Source organism: Urtica dioica, chromosome 12 (assembly GCF_054948205.1).
Source record: "Urtica dioica subsp. dioica isolate 48M chromosome 12, U.dioica_male_clone48M_v1_H2, whole genome shotgun sequence".
Classification (NCBI taxonomy): Eukaryota; Viridiplantae; Streptophyta; class Magnoliopsida; order Rosales; family Urticaceae; genus Urtica; species Urtica dioica.
Window position 1 is genome coordinate 1,770,443 of NC_142767.1, and position 20,883 is coordinate 1,791,325.

A 20,883-nucleotide genomic window follows, 5' to 3' on the forward strand; every position below is an offset into this window, starting at 1 on the left:
AAGAATGACTTGACTCGAGGAGCGAAGCTCAACTCGAGGAGACTGACTCGACTCGAGGAGCGAAACTCGACTCGAGGAGGATGACTCGACTTGAGGAGCGAAGCTCAACTCGGGGAGACTGACTCGACTCGAGGAGCGAAACTCGACTCCTGGATGATGACTTGGCTCGAGGAGCGAAGCTCAACTCAAGAAGAATGACTTGACTCGAGGAGCGAAGCTCAACTCGAGGAGGATGACTCGACTCGAGGAGCGAAGCTCAACTCGGGGAGACTGACTCGACTCGAGGAGCGAAACTCGACTCGAGGAGGATGACTCGACTCGAGAAGAATGACTTGACTCGAAGAGCGAAGCTCAACTCGAGGAGGATGACTCGACTCGAGAAGCGAAGCTCGACTCGAGGAGGATGACTCGACTCGAGGAGCGAAGCTCGACTCGAGGAGGATGACTCGACTCGAGGAGCGAAGCTCAACTCGGGGAGACTGACTCGACTCGAGGAGCGAAAATCGACTCGAGGAGGATGACTCGACTCGAGGAGCGAAGCTCGACTCGAGAAGAATGACTTGACTCGAGGAGACTGACTCGATTCGAGGAGCGAAACTCGACTCGAGTAGGATGACTCGACTCGAGGAGCGAAGCTCAACTCGGGGAGACTGACTCGACTCGAGGAGCGAAACTCGACTCGAGGAGGATGACTCGACTCGAGGAGCGAAGCTCGACTCGAGAAGAATGACTTGACTCGAGGAGCGAAGCTCAACACGAGGAGACTGACTCGACTCGAGAAGCGAAGCTCGACTCGAGGAGGATGACTCGACTCGAGGAGCGAACCTCGACTCGAGGAGGATGACTCGACTCGAGGAGCGAAGCTCGACTCGAGGAGAATGACTTGACTCGAGGAGCGAAGCATAACTCGGGGAGACTGCCTCGACTCGAGGAGCGAAACTCGACTCGAGGAGCGAAGCTCGACTCGAGAAGAATGACTTGACTCGAGGAGAGAAGCTCAACTCGATGAGACTGACTCGACTCGAGGAGAATGGTTCGATTTCAGGAGCAAGACTCGACTCAAGGAGAATGACTCAACTCGAGGGGCAAGGCTTGACTCGAGGAGAATGGCACGACTCAAGGAGCGAAGCTCGACTTGGAGGAGGATGACTCGACTCGAGGAGCGAAGCTCGACTCGAGAAGAGTGACTCGACTCGAGGAGCGAAACTCGACTCGAGTAGGATGACTCGACTCGAGGAGCGAAGCTCGACTCGAGAAGAATGACTTGACTCGAGGAGCGAAGCTCAACTCGACGAGACTGACTCGACTCGAGGAGCGAAACTCGACTTGAGGAGGATGACTCGACTCGAGGAGCGAAGCTCAACTCGGGGAGACTGACTCGACTCGAGGAGAGAAACTCGACTCGAGGAGGATGACTCGACTCGAGAAGAATGACTTGACTCGAGGAGCGAAGCTCAACTCGAGGAGACTGACTCGACTCGAGGATGTTGTCAATGGTGCCCACAAGAAGAGTTGTAGTCTTTATTTTGAACATTTGATGTAATAAAGTCTCATAAAGACTCTTGCTTGTAATTGCCTATTCATTCATTAATAAAGTTGAAACGTTCATTCAATCTTCCTTGTCTGAAGCTTTATGATAAAACCATAGTCTTTTAGTCCATAAACAAACTTAACAACTTACGAAGAGACAAATGTAGATTTGCATGAACAAACTCTTCGTAGTTTGCTTAAAACGATATATTCGCAATCTTAGGGTCAAAGGACTATTGACCTCAGTATGATTGTTAGAAGAATCTATGATGTCTGGTTATGAGGCATTGAGAGTTGGAGACTCTATAGTTCTTCTAGGTATCTTCCGAAGGTACTGAATTGACCAGTGCACTTCTAGAGACAAGATAAGAACAAACCATTTAACCTCTTATGTCTCGAAGTCACTATGTATGAATTGCATCATGCTTACCTTAATCCTGAAATGAGACATGCCATTTCACACCTTAGTATTCTCATTTGAGAAAGTCAAAGTTCGGACTCACTATGTGATTCCGAACAAGGCCTATTGGTGAAGTACTAAGTTGTGAGTCTGTCATGAGGAACTTTGTGAAGTTCTCATAGATATGGAATTCATGTACAAGATTGCTGAAATGCAATGTATGTCACCTCATGCTTTGTTCCTTGGAGTGTGAATAAATGAACTGGCCAGTGTCCAAATTGAGTCTTGACTCTTTTGGATGAAACAATGTGACTTGTTAGCTCCTCGTCAATACATTGTTTCTAACTTATTCACAAGTGACAAAGGAGTTGAGGAAATAACAGCTAGAAGGGTAAAATGGTAATTTAGTAAATCCCGACTAGCTGATGACATTCATGAAGGGTAAACATAGATAATATTCAGTGGATCCGCTCATCATAATTAGGTCGAATTCTTGAGTAGAAAATAAATTCATTTGAACCGAGAGATTTTCAGTGTCAGCTCTTTAGTGGAGTCAGTTGGCATTAAGCTAAACTTGGAAAAGGTTTGTGAACTTTTGAGTCCAAGTGTTTAGCTAAAGCTTTGTTCATTTGGGTCCATGAGGTCACTGTCACGAATCACATCGATAGGAATAGTTAAACTGGAAGCTAAGCCAAAACAAGAACGAAAATAGTTAAAAGGGTATTTTTGTCTTTTGAGACAAAGGATGAAATGAATGTCAATAAATTTTTTGACAAGGTCATTTTATGACATGTTTCACTCGGCCATGACTTGATCATTGGGCCTTGTGAATTAATTCCATTTCATAAGAATTTTATTGAAAATTCTTATTGGGCCTTTTTCATGTTGTCATGAACAAATGGAAAAGCTTCTAGAAGCCTTTTCTAGAAGGCCTTGGGCGCCCAACATACCCAACCAAGAGATAATATTTTGTGCATAAATGTATCAAGATACTTGCCAAAAGAAAAAGAGGAAACAAATTTGCATAAGGATGCTATATGGAATTCGGCCAAGAGAGAGACAAGGCAAGCCTTGAACAAAATAGGAAACAAATCAAGGCTTCTAGAAGCCCTAGCTTGGCCGAGTACCTCAAAGGGAAAAAGAGGAAATTGCTCATGAATATGTGATATTCTATAGAAGAGGAAACTACCTTATTGAAGGTGAGACCTCTCCTATAAATAGGAGCCTCATTTCCTCACAATTCATTCATCCAAGTTTAAGAGATTTGAGAGACTCTCTCTCTAGAACTTGGCCGAAGTCCTCTTCTCTCTCTCTCTAGTTTATTTTCGGTTTTCTCTTGTCTTGGCACCTAGGTCCTCACTCGACCTAGTCTTTAGCTCTGCGACTTCGAGACTCGTTCTCAAGTCGTAGTGTTTAAAAGTGCCCACTCACTAATTCCTTCTTTTCGAGTGATTTAGTGATAGAAACTATCGTGGTTGCTCGAGTTCCCGAGGAAAGAAAAGAGAGACGTGCTGCGAGGGGAGACGAACGTTGCCAACCTTCCAAAGGCTCATCAACGTTCAAGCATCAAAAAGGTTAGTAACTTTTATAGCTCATATTAGTTTTTATTTACACGCATATGCTCTTGTCTAGGTTAGTAAAAACTAGTTTTACTTAAAAAGAAAATTTTTAAAATTCCGCCGCTTAACGAAGCGTTAAACTTTTTCTCAAACCCTAGATCGATTCCAACAAATGGTATCAGAGCTATGGTCAAAGGAATGCATGTGCATGTTTTTAAATTATGAGCTGGAAAATCGTTTTCGAAAGTTTACTAATTTTGTGACAAGTTAGAATTGTAATCTTAGATTTTTTTTTTAATTTAATGCTCTTGTCTTTAAATTAAAAAGCATGTTGATTTTCTATGAGTTTGGGATGATGTTAAAACACATTAGAATCAGTTCTAAAAGTTTTTAATTTTTATATTGAAAAACGTGTTTTAAAGGTTTGAGATTTTTCGAGTAAATTTTGTGACTAGTTTTATTTTCTTGCTAGTTTCGTTTATTTACTTGAATCGTTTTATGCATGTTGTTATTTCTTTTATTCTATGTTATTACCCTGCTAATAAAACACAAATAAAAGCTTTAAACAACTTCATAAAACGTTCCGTTACACTCGATTCTTTTTCGCACCTAAAAGGACAAAGCTTTAATTTATTTCTTTTTCTTCGAGCTGGAATGTAAACCCGCATTAAAAGCGGCATAACTCTCTGCTCAGAAATCGAAATTTAATGATTCTTGAATCAAATTAAAGCTCTGTCTGTCCTCTGTCCAATGCCACCGGTTTCGGCTCAAAAGGACATCGGAGCCGCCAGTTATGACGATTTTACTCCGAGGTGCGCGGCTGTCTGAAACTCCAGTTTTTTAGAAATCCGGATTTTCAAACCCCACTACCATGAGTTATAGAACTCTAATGAGAAAACTTTCTTGAGCAAAATTTTTTTTCATATGATTATAAACATGATGTGTAAGATTAAAAAGTTTTGATTTTTGAAAGATTAATTGAAATTGAATTTTTACAAAACTAGTTTGAATTTTGAAAAACCGTTTTCACTTTCAAACTTGAAAATATTTTGTCATCCAAATCAAATAAGTTTTCAAAATGTTTTCAAAACTATATCTATATCACATATGTTCAAAATCTTTATGCTCTTGAAAATTTGAGTGGGAGGTCTCCTTGTAGACAAGCCGAAAAATAAAAAGATGTGTAATCTCAAACTTTCAAGTGTTCGAGTGAGTTGAAGTTCACACTTCCCTCACGCACTTTCCCGAAATAGAAAATAGGAAAAGATCGAGTATGTCCCTTGTGCCTTTATGCACTAATACTGCTCTGAACATGTCGATCTAGGATTCTCTTCTAGTTGTCCGCTCTGTCGCTCTCTAACTAGGAAATTTGTTTCCGAACTTATAAGAGTCGATGAACCAACTCCAAAAACTAAGTGGGAGGGTTATACTCGTTGTTTGTAACCCGCGATCCCCAACACTAGTGAAAGATGCAATAACGTGGGACTAAGAGCCGCTCTTGCGACCCTCACTTAAATGTGAGTACTCCAAGGCGTTATTGCTTCGATCATTGCTCAATGAGCTACGTTCGAGAGTGATGCAATGATGGCAAGGCCTCCCCTTGGGGGATTGTTTTTCAAAGCTGATCTTTTGGACTAAGTGGTTGGTTGCACACTTAGGCTCAATCCCTAGTATCCTTCCTTAAGGCTCTGCGAAAGGATATGAGTGATCAAACCAATTTACAAGGTGGCTAGTCAAAATGATGTACTGACATCTTGGCTTAGCATTAATGATGTGTCATTTACTTATAAATGGAGATTTTTTGCGGCCTTCTCTTGAGGGAGTAAATTATCGTTTGGTTTATAACACCTTTGGGTTTTACAAAAGTCTTAATGAAACTTAAATCCTAAACCAAAGACTAATCATAAACTTGTTTCAACTGTTATAGGCAATATGTCTCTCAACCCTCTCTCAACAATTCTTTCCTCGAATAAACTCGAAGGCGACAATTACGTCGACTGGAAACGTAACCTCGACATAGTCCTTACTGTCGACAAGCACAAATGGGTTCTCACCACCCCCTGTCCTCAAACGAATGATGATTCGACGCAAGAGGAGAAAGATGTCCTGGCGGCCTGGCTTCGATCCGATGAGATTGCGAGATGCTATATTTTGGCATCGATGAACAATGTGTTGCAACAACAACATCGTGATTATGAAACTGCCACCGATATGCTCTACAATCTCCATGAGATGTTTGGAGGGCAAGGACGTCAAGCTAGGCAACAAGCGGTCCGACAATTCATGAACTGTCGTATGAAGGCTGGAACTCCCGTTAGAGATCATATGATGCTGATCATTAGCTATCTCAACGAGATGGAGATTCTTGGATCTGAGATTGATGGGGAGACCAAAATAGATATGATCTTGGAAACTCTCCCCGAAACCTTTGATACCTTCAAGTTGAACTATTCCATGAACAAGCTGGAGTACACTGTTACCGAGCTCATGAAGGAACTTCAAACCGCTGAGGCACTCACTAAGAAAAAGAGGGCTCAAGGAGAAGTACATGCTACTGCCTCCACCTCTGGATCTAAGAAGAGACCTCGCAACGCCGAGAAAAAGAACCAACCTAAGGTTCAAACGAAGAAGAAGGCGCCAAAGGCTCCGAAGGTGGACAAGTCTAAAGACAAGTGCCACCACTGCAACGAGCCTGGTCACTGGCGTAGGAACTGTCCCGCCTACCTCAAAACCAAAGCTAAAGGTATTGTACTTGTTACTGAAGCCTGTTTAGTAGCTGATAATGTATCATCGTGGATTATTGACTCCGCTGCTACTAACCATATTTGCTGCTCCTTGACTGGTTTTAGGAAAAGCAAAAGCTTAGAGGATGGCGACTTCTGCTTCAAGTGGGGTGATGAGAGTGTGGTGTCTGCGAAGGCTGTGGGATCCGTGACGCTATCTTTTGAAGATCGAACTTTAAATTTGAATAATGTTTATTATGTTCCTTCCTTTGGGAAAAACCTAGTATCTGTTGCTCAACTTTTCGAGCAAGATTATTATTTAAAGTTTATAAAGAATGGAATTCGTATTTCTTTTTCTAATTCTTTCGTCACTGATGCATGTATGAAGAATGGTCTTTTTTACATCTATCCCACTCAACCTTCTCTCTTAGACACCGAAATAGATAACGATCTAATTAGGGAGCCAAAGAGGATCAAACTTTCTGAATCCTCCGATCTAACAAAATCAACATACCTCTGGCACTTAAGACTTGGTCATATCAGTCTAGATAGGATTAAGAGACTTGTGAGGGATGGTCCACTCCAAGCCTCTGCAATAGGGTCACTACCTACTTGTGAATCCTGCATAGAAGGAAAAATGACTAAGCGACCTTTCTCCGATAAGGGTCGAAGAGCCACTGAGTTGCTGGAACTAATACATTCTGATGTATGTGGTCCGCTCAACCAACAGGCACGTGGAGGATACGAATACTTCGTTACCTTCACTGATGATTACTCAAGATATGGGTTTGTCTATTTGCTTAAACACAAATCCGAGACCTTTAACGTATTTAAGGTCTTTAGGGCTTTAGTGGAAAAGCAAACTGGCAAAGTAATCAAAACCCTTCGATCTGATCGAGGTGGTGAGTATATGTCTGGAGAGTTCGATGACTTTCTTAAAGAAGAAGGTATCGCTTCTCAGCTTACCGCACCTGGCACACCTCAACAAAACGGAGTGTCAGAGAGAAGAAACCGAACTCTTATGGAGATGGTTAGATCAATGATGAGTTACTCATCACTCCCGCTTTCCTTTTGGGGATATGCCCTCGAAACAGCCGCTTATATTCTGAACCAAGTTCCGTCCAAAACGGTTCCTGGTACTCCTTATGAACGATGGACTGGCCGTAAAGTGAATCTTGGCCGCATCCGAATTTGGGGTTGCCCTGCACACGTGCTAAGGCAAAAGACTAGCAAGTTGGCTAGTAGGTCAGAATTGTGCCTGTTTGTAGGATATCCGAAGGAAACCAAAGGTTTTACTTTCTATAGTCCCGAGGACGATAAGACTTTCGTTAGCACGAATGCTCGTTTCCTCGAGGAGGACTTTATGAAGGATGCGAAACCTAGAAGCAAAATTGTGCTTGAAGAAAAGTTGGGTGAGGAAGCTTCTACCTCGTCTGTAAGAACTGTTCTTACCCCAACTGAAACACAACCTAACTCATCAGAATCTCGTCAAGTAGTACTTCGACGTAGTGGGAGGGCTACTCAAAAGCCTGACAGGTACATGTCTTATGGAGACTCTCTCGTAGCCGTCTCTGACATGGATGATCCTGTTTCCTATAGCCAAGCAATGGCTTGTTCTGAATCAAACCTTTGGCTTGACGCCATGAAAGTTGAGATGCACTCGATGTATGTCAACAAAGTCTGGAAACTTGTAGACCTTCCTGAAGGGATTAAACCCGTAGGGTGTAAGTGGATATACAAGAAGAAAAGGGGTCCTGATGGGAACGTTGAGACGTTCAAAGCACGACTTGTGGCGAAGGGTTATACCCAACAAGAAGGGATTGACTATGAAGAAACCTTCTCGCCAGTCGCAATGCTTAAATCCATCCGCATACTCCTATCCATAGCTGCAGCTCTCGACTATGAGATCTGGCAAATGGATGTCAAGACAGCCTTTCTGAATGGCAATCTTGACGAGCGCATTTACATGGCTCAACCAGACGGTTTCGTGGATAAAGGTCAAGAGACCAAGGTTTGTGAGTTGCTTAAATCCATTTATGGACTAAAGCAAGCATCTAGGTCATGGAATATTAGATTCGATGAAACTGTAAAGAGCTTCGGCTTTGAACAGTCAATAGATGAGCCTTGTGTTTGCAAGTTAATACACGAAGGCAAAGTTGTGTTTCTGGTACTATATGTCGATGATATACTACTCATTGGTAATGACGTGGGTAAGTTATCTGAGGTTAAGGTCTGGCTAGCAAAGCAATTCGATATGAAGGATCTAGGAGAAGCCGCGTACATTCTGGGAATCCAAATCTTTCGAGATAGGAAAAACCGGACCCTGTCGCTCTCTCAAGCATCTTATATTGATAAGGTGATGGATCGCTTCTCGATGCAAGACTGCAAGAGGGGTCAAACACCCTTTAGGCATGGAGTTTCACTCTCTAAGGACCAGTCTCCCAAGACTGCACAAGAGATTGAAGACATGAGGAAAATTCCTTACGCCTCTGCCGTAGGAAGCCTCATGTATGCTATGCTTTGCACCCGACCTGATATATGTTTCGCCGTTGGCGTAGTTAGTCGTTTCCAATCCAACCCTGGACCCGAGCACTGGATTGCTGTTAAGCATGTTCTTAAGTATCTTCGAAGAACTAGGAACTTGATGCTTACATACTCAGGTACTGACCTGACTATGACGGGATATACCGACTCCGATTTTCAAGCGGATAAGGATTCCAGGAAATCCACTTCGGGATCTGTGTTCATCCTTAATGGTGGAGCTGTTGTGTGGAGAAGTATTAAGCAATCTTGCATTGCTGACTCCACAATGGAAGCAGAATATGTGGCTGCTTGTGAAGCATCCAAAGAGGCTGTATGGCTTAGAAAGTTCCTTAAGTATTTGGAAGTTGTTCCAAACGTCGACGAGCCCATGACCCTTTATTGTGATAATAGTGGGGCTGTCGCTAACTCAAAGGAACCTAGAAGCCATAAGCGCTCTAAGCATATTGAGAGGAAATACCATTTGATTCGAGAGATCGTGCAGCGCGGAGACGTGGAAGTGAAGAAGATCTCAACGGTGGACAACCTCGCAGATCCATTCACCAAGGCCCTAGCGAACAAGGTCTTCGACCAACATCGTGAGGGATTAGGCATGAAGGACTACACACACCTTCTTTGAGTCAAGTGGGAGTTTGTTGTCAATGGTGCCCACAAGAAGAGTTGTAGTCTTTATTTTGAACATTTGATGTAATAAAGTCTCATAAAGACTCTTGCTTGTAATTGCCTATTCATTCATTAATAAAGTTGAAACGTTCATTCAATCTTCCTTGTCTGAAGCTTTATGATAAAACCATAGTCTTTTAGTCCATAAACAAACTTAACAACTTACGAAGAGACAAATGTAGATTTGCATGAACAAACTCTTCGTAGTTTGCTTAAAACGATATATTCGCAATCTTAGGGTCAAAGGACTATTGACCTCAGTATGATTGTTAGAAGAATCTATGATGTCTGGTTATGAGGCATTGAGAGTTGGAGACTCTATAGTTCTTCTAGGTATCTTCCGAAGGTACTGAATTGACCAGTGCACTTCTAGAGACAAGATAAGAACAAACCATTTAACCTCTTATGTCTCGAAGTCACTATGTATGAATTGCATCATGCTTACCTTAATCCTGAAATGAGACATGCCATTTCACACCTTAGTATTCTCATTTGAGAAAGTCAAAGTTCGGACTCACTATGTGATTCCGAACAAGGCCTATTGGTGAAGTACTAAGTTGTGAGTCTGTCATGAGTAACTTTGTGAAGTTCTCATAGATATGGAATTCATGTACAAGATTGCTGAAATGCAATGTATGTCACCTCATGCTTTGTTCCTTGGAGTGTGAATAAATGAACTGGCCAGTGTCCAAATTGAGTCTTGACTCTTTTGGATGAAACGATGTGACTTGTTAGCTCCTCGTCAATACATTGTTTCTAACTTATTCACAAGCGACAAAGGAGTTGAGGAAATAACAGCTAGAAGGGTAAAATGGTAATTTAGTAAATCCCGACTAGCTGATGACATTCATGAAGGGTAAACATAGATAATATTCAGTGGATCCGCTCATCATAATTAGGTCGAATTCTTGAGTAGAAAATAAATTCATTTGAACCGAGAGATTTTCAGTGTCAGCTCTTTAGTGGAGTCAGTTGGCATTAAGCTAAACTTGGAAAAGGTTTGTGAACATTTGAGTCCAAGTGTTTAGCTAAAGCTTTGTTCATTTGGGTCCATGAGGTCACTGTCACGAATCACATCGATAGGAATAGTTAAACTGGAAGCTAAGCCAAAACAAGAACGAAAATAGTTAAAAGGGTATTTTTGTCTTTTGAGACAAAGGATGAAATGAATGTCAATAAATTTTTTGACAAGGTCATTTTATGACATGTTTCACTCGGCCATGACTTGATCATTGGGCCTTGTGAATTAATTCCATTTCATAAGAATTTTATTGAAAATTCTTATTGGGCCTTTTTCATGTTGTCATGAACAAATGGAAAAGCTTCTAGAAGCCTTTTCTAGAAGGCCTTGGGCGCCCAACATACCCAACCAAGAGATAATATTTTGTGCATAAATGTATCAAGATACTTGCCAAAAGAAAAAGAGGAAACAAATTTGCATAAGGATGCTATATGGAATTCGGCCAAGAGAGAGACAAGGCAAGCCTTGAACAAAATAGGAAACAAATCAAGGCTTCTAGAAGCCCTAGCTTGGCCGAGTACCTCAAAGGGAAAAAGAGGAAATTGCTCATGAATATGTGATATTCTATAGAAGAGGAAACTACCTTATTGAAGGTGAGACCTCTCCTATAAATAGGAGCCTCATTTCCTCACAATTCATTCATCCAAGTTTAAGAGATTTGAGAGACTCTCTCTCTAGAACTTGGCCGAAGTCCTCTTCTCTCTCTCTCTAGTTTATTTTCGGTTTTCTCTTGTCTTGGCACCTAGGTCCTCACTCGACCTAGTCTTTAGCTCTGCGACTTCGAGACTCGTTCTCAAGTCGTAGTGTTTAAAAGTGCCCACTCACTAATTCCTTCTTTTCGAGTGATTTAGTGATAGAAACTATCGTGGTTGCTCGAGTTCCCGAGGAAAGAAAAGAGAGACGTGCTGCGAGGGGAGACGAACGTTGCCAACCTTCCAAAGGCTCATCAACGTTCAAGCATCAAAAAGGTTAGTAACTTTTATAGCTCATATTAGTTTTTATTTACATGCATATGCTCTTGTCTAGGTTAGTAAAAACTAGTTTTACTTAAAAAGAAAATTTTTAAAATTCCGCCGCTTAACGAAGCGTTAAACTTTTTCTCAAACCCTAGATCGATTCCAACAGAGGAGCGAAACTCGACTCGAGGAGGATGACTCGACTTGAGGAGCGAAGCTCAACTCGGGGAGACTGACTCGACTCGAGGAGCGAAACTCGACTCCTGGATGATGTCTCGACTCGAGGAGCGAAGCTCAACTCAAGAAGAATGACTTGACTCGAGGAGCGAAGCTCAACTCGAGGAGGATGACTCGACTCGAGGAGCGAAGCTCAACTCGGGGAGACTGACTCGACTCGAGGAGCGAACCTCGACTCGAGGAGGATGACTCGACTCGAGAAGAATGACTTGACTCGAGGAGCGAAGCTCAACTCGAGGAGGATGACTCGACTCCAGAAGCGAAGCTCGACTCGAGGAGGATGACTCGACTCGAGGAGCGAAGCTCGACTCGAGGAGGATGACTCGACTCGAGGAGCGAAGCTCAACTCGGGGAGACTGACTCGACTCGAGGAGCGAAAATCGACTCGAGGAGGATGACTCGACTCGAGGAGCGAAGCTCGACTCGAGAAGAATGACTTGACTCGAGGAGACTGACTCGATTCGAGGAGCGAAACTCGACTCGAGTAGGATGACTCGACTCGAGGAGCGAAGCTCAACTCGGGGAGACTGACTCGACTCGAGGAGCGAAACTCGACTCGAGGAGGATGACTCGACTCGAGGAGCGAAGCTCGACTCGAGAAGAATGACTTGACTCGAGGAGCGAAGCTCAACACGAGGAGACTGACTCGACTCGAGAAGCGAAGCTCGACTCGAGGAGGATGACTCGACTCGAGGAGCGAACCTCGACTCGAGGAGGATGACTCGACTCGAGGAGCGAAGCTCGACTCGAGGAGAATGACTTGACTCGAGGAGCGAAGCATAACTCGGGGAGACTGCCTCGACTCGAGGAGCGAAGCTCGACTCGAGAAGAATGACTTGACTCGAGGAGAGAAGCTCAACTCGATGAGACTGACTCGACTCGAGGAGAATGGTTCGATTTCAGGAGCAAGACTCGACTCAAGGAGAATGACTCAACTCGAGGGGCAAGGCTTGACTCGAGGAGAATGGCACGACTCAAGGAGCGAAGCTCGACTTGGAGGAGAATGACTCGACTCAAGGAGTGCAGCTCGACTTTGAGGAGAATGACTCGACTCATGGAGCAAAGCTCGACTCGAGGAGAATGACTCGACCCGAGGAGCGAAGCTATACTCGAGGAGTGAAGCTCAACTCGGGGAGACCGACTCGACTCGAGGAGCGAAACTCGACTCGAGGAGGATGACTAAACTCGAGAAGAATGACTTGACTCGAGGAGCGAAGCTCAACTCGAGGAGACTGACTCGACTCGAGGAGCGAAACTCGACTCGAGGAGGATGACTCGACTCGAGGAGCGAAGCTCAACTCGGGGAGACTGACTCGACTCGAGGAGCGAAACTCGACTCGAGGAGGATGACTCGACTCGAGGAGCGAAGCTCGACTCGAGAAGAATGACTTGACTCGAGAGGCGAAGCTCAACTCGAGGAGACTGACTCGACTCGAGGAGCGAAACTCGACTTGAGGAGGATGACTCGACTCGAGAAGCGAAGCTCAACTCGGGGAGACTGACTCGACTCGAGGAGCGAAACTCGACTCGAGGAGGATGACTTGACTCGAGGAGCGAAGCTCGACTAGAGAAGAATGACTTGACTCGAGGAGCGAAGCTCAACTCGAGGAGACTGACTCGACTCGAGGAGCGAAACTCGACTCGAGGAGGATGACTCGACTTGAGGAGCGAAGCTCAACTCGGGGAGAATGACTCGACTCGAGGAGCGAAACTCGACTCGACTCGAGGAGCGAAACTCGACTCGAGGTGGATGACTCGACTCGAGGAGCGAAGCTCGACTCGAGAAGAATGACTTGACTCGAGGGGCGAAGCTCAACTCGACGAGACTGACTCGACTCGAGGAGCGAAACTCGACTCGAGGAGGATGACTCGACTCGAGGAGCGAAGCTCAACTCGGGGAGACTGACTCGACTCAAGGAGCGAAACTCGACTCGAGGAGGATGACTCGACTCGAGGAGCGAAGCTCGACTCGAGAAGAGTGACTCGACTCGAGGAGCGAAACTCGACTCGAGGAGGATGACTCGACTCGAGGAGCGAAGCTCGACTCGAGAAGAATGACTTGACTCGAGGAGCGAAGCACAACTCGACGAGACTGACTCGACTCGAGGAGCGAAACTCGACTAGAGGAGGATGACTCGACTCGAGGAGCGAAGCTCAACTCGGGGAGACTGACTCGACTCGAGGAGCGAAACTCGACTCGAGGAGGATGACTCGACTCGAGGAGCGAAGCTCGACTCGAGAAGAATGACTTGACTCGAGGAGCGAAGCTCAACTCGAGGAGAATGACTCGACTCGAGGAGAGAAACTCGACTCGAGGAGGATGACTCGACTTGAGAAGAATGACTTGACTCGAGGAGCGAAGCTCAACTCGAGGAGACTGACTCGACTCGAGGAGCGAAACTCGACTCGAGGAGGATGACTCGACTTGAGGAGCGAAGCTCAACTCGGGGAGACTGACTCGACTCGAGGAGCGAAACTCGACTCCTGGATGATGACTCGACTCGAGGAGCGAAGCTCAACTCAAGAAGAATGACTTGACTCGAGGAGCGAAGCTCAACTCGAGGAGGATGACTCGACTCAAGGAGCGAAGCTCAACTCGGGGAGACTGACTCGACTCGAGGAGCGAAACTCGACTCGAGGAGGATGACTCGACTCGAGAAGAATGACTTGACTCGAGGAGCGAAGCTCAACTCGAGGAGACTGACTCGACTTGAGAAGCGAAGCTCGACTCGAGGAGGATGACTCGACTCGAGGAGCGAAGCTCGACTCGAGGTGGATGACTCGACTCGAGGAGCGAAGCTCAACTCGGGGAGACTTACTCGACTCGAGGAGCGAAAATCGACTCGAGGAGGATGACTCGACTCGAGGAGCGAAGCTCGACTCGAGAAGAATGACTTGACTCGAGGAGCGAAGCTCAACTCGAGGAGACTGACTCGACTCGAGGAGCGAAACTTGACTCGAGTAGGATGACTCGACTCGAGGAGCGAAGCTCAACTCGGGGAGACTGACTCGACTCGAGGAGCGAAACTCGACTCGAGGAGGATGACTCGACTCGAGGAGCGAAGCTCGACTCGAGAAGAATGACTTGACTCGAGGAGCGAAGCTCAACTCGAGGAGACTGACTCGACTCGAGAAGCGAAGCTCGACTCGAGGAGGATGACTCGACTCGAGGAGCGAACCTCGACTCGAGGAGGATGACTCGAATCGAGGAGCGAAGCTCGATTCGAGGAGAATGACTTGACTCGAGGAGCGAAGCATAACTCGGGGAGACTGCCTCGACTCGAGGAGCGAAACTCGACTCGAGGAGCGAAGCTCGACTCGAGAAGAATGACTTGACTCGAGGAGAGAAGCTCAACTCGATGAGACTGACTCGACTCGAGGAGAATGGTTCGATTTCAGGAGCAAGACTCGACTCAAGGAGAATGACTCAACTCGAGGGGCAAGGCTTGACTCGCGGAGAATGGCACGACTCAAGGAGAGAAGCTCGACTTGGAGGAGAATGACTCGACTCAAGGAGTGCAGCTCGACTTTGAGGAGAATGACTCGACTCAAGGAGCAAAGCTCGACTCGAGGAGAATGACTCGACCCAAGGAGCGAAGCTATACTCGAGGAGTGAAGTTCAACTCGGGGAGACCGACTCGACTCGTGGAGCGAAACTCGACTCGAGGAGGATGACTCGACTCGAGGAGCGAAGCTCAACTCGGGGAGACTGACTCGACTCGAGGAGCGAAACTCGACTCGAGGAGGATGACTCGACTCGAGGAGCAAAGCTCGACTCGAGAAGAATGACTTGACTCGAGAGGCGAAGCTCAACTCGAGGAGACTGTCTCGAGTCGAGGAGCGAAACTCGACTCGAGGAGGATGACTCGACTCGAGGAGCGAAGCTCAACTTGGGGAGACTGACTCGACTCGAGGAGCGAAACTCGACTCGAGGAGGATGACTCGACTCGAGGAGCGAAGCTCGACTCGAGAAGAGTGACTCGACTCGAGGAGCGAAACTCGACTCGAGGAGGATGACTCGACTCGAGGAGCGAAGCTCGACTCGAGAAGAATGACTTCACTCGAGGAGCGAAGCTCAACTCGAGGAGACTGACTCGACTCGAGGAGCGAAACTCGACTTGAGGAGGATGACTCGACTCGAGGAGCGAATCTCAACTCGGGGAGACTGACTCGACTCGAGGAGCGAAACTCGACTCGAGGAGGATGACTCGACTCGAGGAGCGAAGCTCGACTCGAGAAGAATGACTTGACTCGAGGAGCGAAGCTCAACTCGAGGAGACTGACTCGACTCGAGGAGCGAAACTCGACTCGAGGAGGATGACTCGACTCGAGAAGCGAAGCTCGACTCGAGAAGAATGACTTGACTCGAGGAGCGAAGCTCAACTCGAGGAGACTGACTCGACTCGAGAAGCGAAGCTCGACTCGAGGAGGATGACTCGACTCGAGGAGCGAAGCTCGACTCGAGGACGATGACTCGACTCGAGGAGCGAAGCTCAACTCGGGGAGACTGACTCGACTCGAGGAGCGAAACTCGACTCGAGGAGGATGACTCGACTCGAGGAGCGAAGCTCGACTCGAGAAGAATGACTTGACTCGAGGAGCGAAGCTCAACTCGAGGAGACTGACTCGACTCGAGGACCGAACCTCGACTCGAGGAGGATGACTCGACTCGAGGAGCGAAGCTCGACTCGAGGAGGATGACTCGACTTGAGGAGCGAAACTCGACTTGAGGAGGATGACTCGACTCGAGAAGCGAAGCTCAACTCGGGGAGATTGACTCGACTCGAGGAGCGAAACTCGACTCGAGGAGGATGACTCGACTCGAGGAGCGAAGCTCGACTAGAGAAGAATGACTTGACTCGAGGAGCGAAGCTCAACTCGAGGAGAATGACTCGACTCGAGGAGCGATGCTCGACTCGAGGAGAATGACTCGACTCGAGGAGCAAGGCTCGACTCGAGGAGGATGCTCGACTCGAGGAGCGATGCTCGACTCAAGGAGAATGACTTATCTCGAGGAGCGAAGCTCAACTCGAGGAGACTGACTCGACTCGAGGAGCGAAACTCGACTCGAGGAGGATGACTCGACTCAAGGAGCGAAGCTCAACACAGGGAGACTGACTCGACTCGTGGAGCGAAACTCGACTCGAGGAGGATGACTCGACTCGAGGAGCGAAGCTCAACTCGGGGAGACTGACTCGACTCGAGGAGCGAAACTCGACTCGAGGAGGATGACTCGACTCGAGGAGCGAAGCTCGACTCGAGAAGAATGACTTGACTCGAGAGGCGAAGCTCAACTCGAGGAGACTGTCTCGAGTCGAGGAGCGAAACTCGACTCGAGGAGGATGACTCGACTCGAGGAGCGAAGCTCAACTCGGGGAGACTGACTCGACTCGAGGAGGATGACTCGACTCGAGGAGCGAAGCTCGACTCGAGAAGAGTGACTCGACTCGAGGAGCGAAACTTGACTCGAGGAGGATGACTCGACTCGAGGAGCGAAGCTCGACTCGAGAAGAATGACTTGACTCGAGGAGCGAAGCTCAACTCGAGGAGACTGACTCGACTCGAGGAGCGAAACTTGACTTGAGGAGGATGACTCGACTCGAGGAGCGAAGCTCAACTCGGGGAGACTGACTCGACTAGAGGAGCGAAACTCGACTCGAGGAGGATGACTCGACTCGAGGAGCGAAGCTCAACTCGAGAAGAATGACTTGACTCGAGGAGCGAAGCTCAACTCGAGGAGACTGACTCGACTCGAGGAGCGAAACTCGACTCGAGGAGGATGACTCGACTCGAGAAGCGAAGCTCGACTCGAGAAGAATGACTGGACTCGAGGAGCGAAGCTCAACTCGAGGAGACTGACTCGACTCGAGAAGCGAAGCTCGACTCGAGGAGGATGACTCGACTCGAGGAGCGAAGCTCGACTCGAGGAGGATGACTCGACTCGAGGAGCGAAGCTCAACTCGGGGAGACTGACTCGACTCGAGGAGCGAAACTCGACTCGAGGAGGATGACTCGACTCGAGGAGCGAAGCTCGACTCGAGAAGAATGACTTGACTCGAGGAGCGAAGCTCAACTCGAGGAGACTGACTCGACTCGAGAAGCGAAGCTCGACTCGAGGAGGATGACTCGACTCGAGGAGCGAACCTCGACTCGAGGAGCGAAGCTCGACTCGAGGAGAATGACTTGACTCGATGAGCGAAGCATAACTCGGGGAGACTGCCTCGACTATAGGAGCGAAACTCGACTCGAGGAGCGAAGCTCGACTCGAGAAGAATGACTTGACTCGAGGAGAGAAGCTCAACTCGATGAGACTGACTCGACTCGAGGAGAATGGTTCGATTTCAGGAGCAAGACTCGACTCAAGGAGAATGACTCAACTCGAGGGGCAAGGCTTGACTCGAGGAGAATGGCACGACTCAAGGAGCGAAGCTCGACTTGGAGGAGAATGACTCGACTCAAGGAGTGCAGCTCGACTTTGAGGAGAATGACTCGACTCAAGGAGCAAAGCTCGACTCGAGGAGCGAAGCTATACTCGAGGAGTGAAGCTCAACTCGGGGAGACCGACTCGACTCGAGGAGCGAAACTCGACTCGAGGAGGATGACTCGACTCGAGGAGCGAAGCTCGACTTGAGAAGAATGACTTGACTCGAGGAGCGAAGCTCAACTCGAGGAGACTGACTCGACTCGAGGAGCGAAACTCGAATCGAGGAGGATGACTCGACTCGAGGAGCGAAGCTCAACTCGGGGAGACTGACTCGACTCGAGGAGCGAAACACGACTCGAGGTGGATGACTCGACTCGAGGAGCGAAGCTCGACTCGAGAAGAATGACTTGACTCAAGGAGCGAAGCTCAACTCGAGGAGAATGACTCGACTCGAGGAGCGATGCTCAACTCGAGGAGAATGACTCGACTCGAGGAGCAAGGCTCGACTCGAGGAGGATGCTCGACTCAAGGAGAATGACTTATCTCGAGGAGCGAAGCTCAACTCGAGGAGACTGACTCGACTCGAGGAACGAAACTCAACTCGAGGAGGATGACTCGACTCGAGGAGCGAAGCTCAACACGGGGAGACTGACTCGACTCGTGGAGCGAAACTCGACTCGAGGAGGATGACTCGACTCGAGGAGCGAAGCTCAACTCGGGGAGACTGACTCGACTCGAGGAGCGAAACTCGACTCGAGGAGGATGACTCGACTCGAGGAGCGAAGCTCGACTCGAGAAGAATGACTTGACTCGAGAGGCGAAGCTCAACTCGAGGAGACTGTCTCGAGTCGAGGAGCGAAACTCGACTCGAGGAGGATGACTCGACTCGAGGAGTGAAGCTCAACTCGGGGAGACTGACTCGACTCGAGGAGCGAAACTCGACTCGAGGAGGATGACTCGACTGGAGGAGCGAAGCTCGACTCGAGAAGAGTGACTCGACTCGAGGAGCGAAACTCGACTCGAGGAGGATGACTCGACTCGAGGAGCGAAGCTCGACTCGAGAAGAATGACTTGACTCGAGGAGCGAACCTCAACTCGAGGAGACTGACTCGACTCGAGGAGCGAAACTCGACTTGAGGAGGATGACTCGACTCGAGGAGCGAAGCTCAACTCGGGGAGACTGACTCGACTCGAGGAGCGAAACTCGACTCGAGGAGGATGACTCGACTCGAGGAGCGAAGCTCGACTCGAGAAGAATGACTTGACTCGAGGAGCGAAGCTCAACTCGAGGAGACTGACTCGACTCGAGGAGCGAAACTCGACTCGAGGAGGATGACTCGACTCGAGAAGCGAAGCTCGACTCGAGAAGAATGACTTGACTCGAGGAGCGAAGCTCAACTCGAGGAGACTGACTCGACTCGAGAAGCGAAGCTCGACTCGAGGAGGATGACTCGACTCGAGGAGCGAAGCTCGACTCGAGGAGGATGACTCGACTCGAGGAGCGAAGCTCAACTCGGGGAGACTGACTCGACTCGAGGAGCGAAACTCGACTCGAGGAGGATGACTCGACTCGAGGAGCGAAGCTCGACTCGAGAAGAATGACTTGACTCGAGGAGCGAAGCTCAACTCGAGGAGACTGACTCGACTCGAGAAGCGAAGCTCGACTCGAGGAGGATGACTCGACTCGAGGAGCGAACCTCGACTCGAGGAGGATGACTCGACTCGAGGAGCGAAGCTCGACTCGAGGAGAATGACTTGACTCGAGGAGCGAAGCATAACTCGGGGAGACTGCCTCGACTATAGGAGCGAAACTCGACTCGAGGAGCGAAGCTCGACTCGAGAAGAATGACTTGACTCGAGGAGAGAATCTCAACTCGATGAGACTGACTCGACTCGAGGAGAATGGTTCGATTTCAGGAGCAAGACTCGACTCAAGGAGAATGACTCAACTCGAGGGGCAAGGCTTGACTCGAGGAGAATGGCACGACTCAAGGAGCGAAGCTCGACTTGGAGGAGAATGACTCGACTTAAGGAGTGCAGCTCGACTTTGAGGAGAATGACTCGACTCAAGGAGCAAAGCTCGACTCGAGGAGAATGACTCGACCCGAGGAGCGAAGCTATACTCGAGGAGTGAAGCTCAACTCGGGGAGACCGACTCGACTCGAGGAGCGAAACTCGACTCGAGGAGGATGACTCGACTCGAGGAGCGAAGCTCGACTTGAGAAGAATGACTTGACTCGAGGAGCGAAGCTCAACTCGAGGAGACTGACTCGACTCGAGGAGCGAAACTCGACTCGAGGAGGATGACTCGACTCGAGGAGCGAAGCTCAACTCGGGGAGACTAACTCGACTCGAGGAGCGAAACTCGACTCGAGGTGGATGACTCGACTCGAGGAGCGAAGCTCGACTCGAGAAGAATGACTTGACCTGAGGAGCGAAGCTCAACTCGAGGAGAATGACTCGACTCGAGGAGCGATGCTCGACTCGAGGAGAATGACTCGACTCGAGGAGCAAGGCTCGACTCGAGGAGGATGCTCGACTCGAGGAGCGATGCTCGACTCAAGGAGAATGACTTATCTCGAGGAGCGAAGCTCAACTCGAGGAGACTGACTTGACTCGAGGAGCGAAACTCGACTCGAGGAGGATGACTCGACTCGAGGAGCGAAGCTCAACACGGGGAGACTGACTCGACTCGTGGAGCGAAACTCGACTCGAGGAGGATGACTCGACTCGAGGAGCGAAGCTCAATTCGGGGAGACTGACTCGACTCGAGGAGCGAAACTCGACTCGAGGAGGATGACTCGACTCGAGGAGCGAAGCTCGACTCGA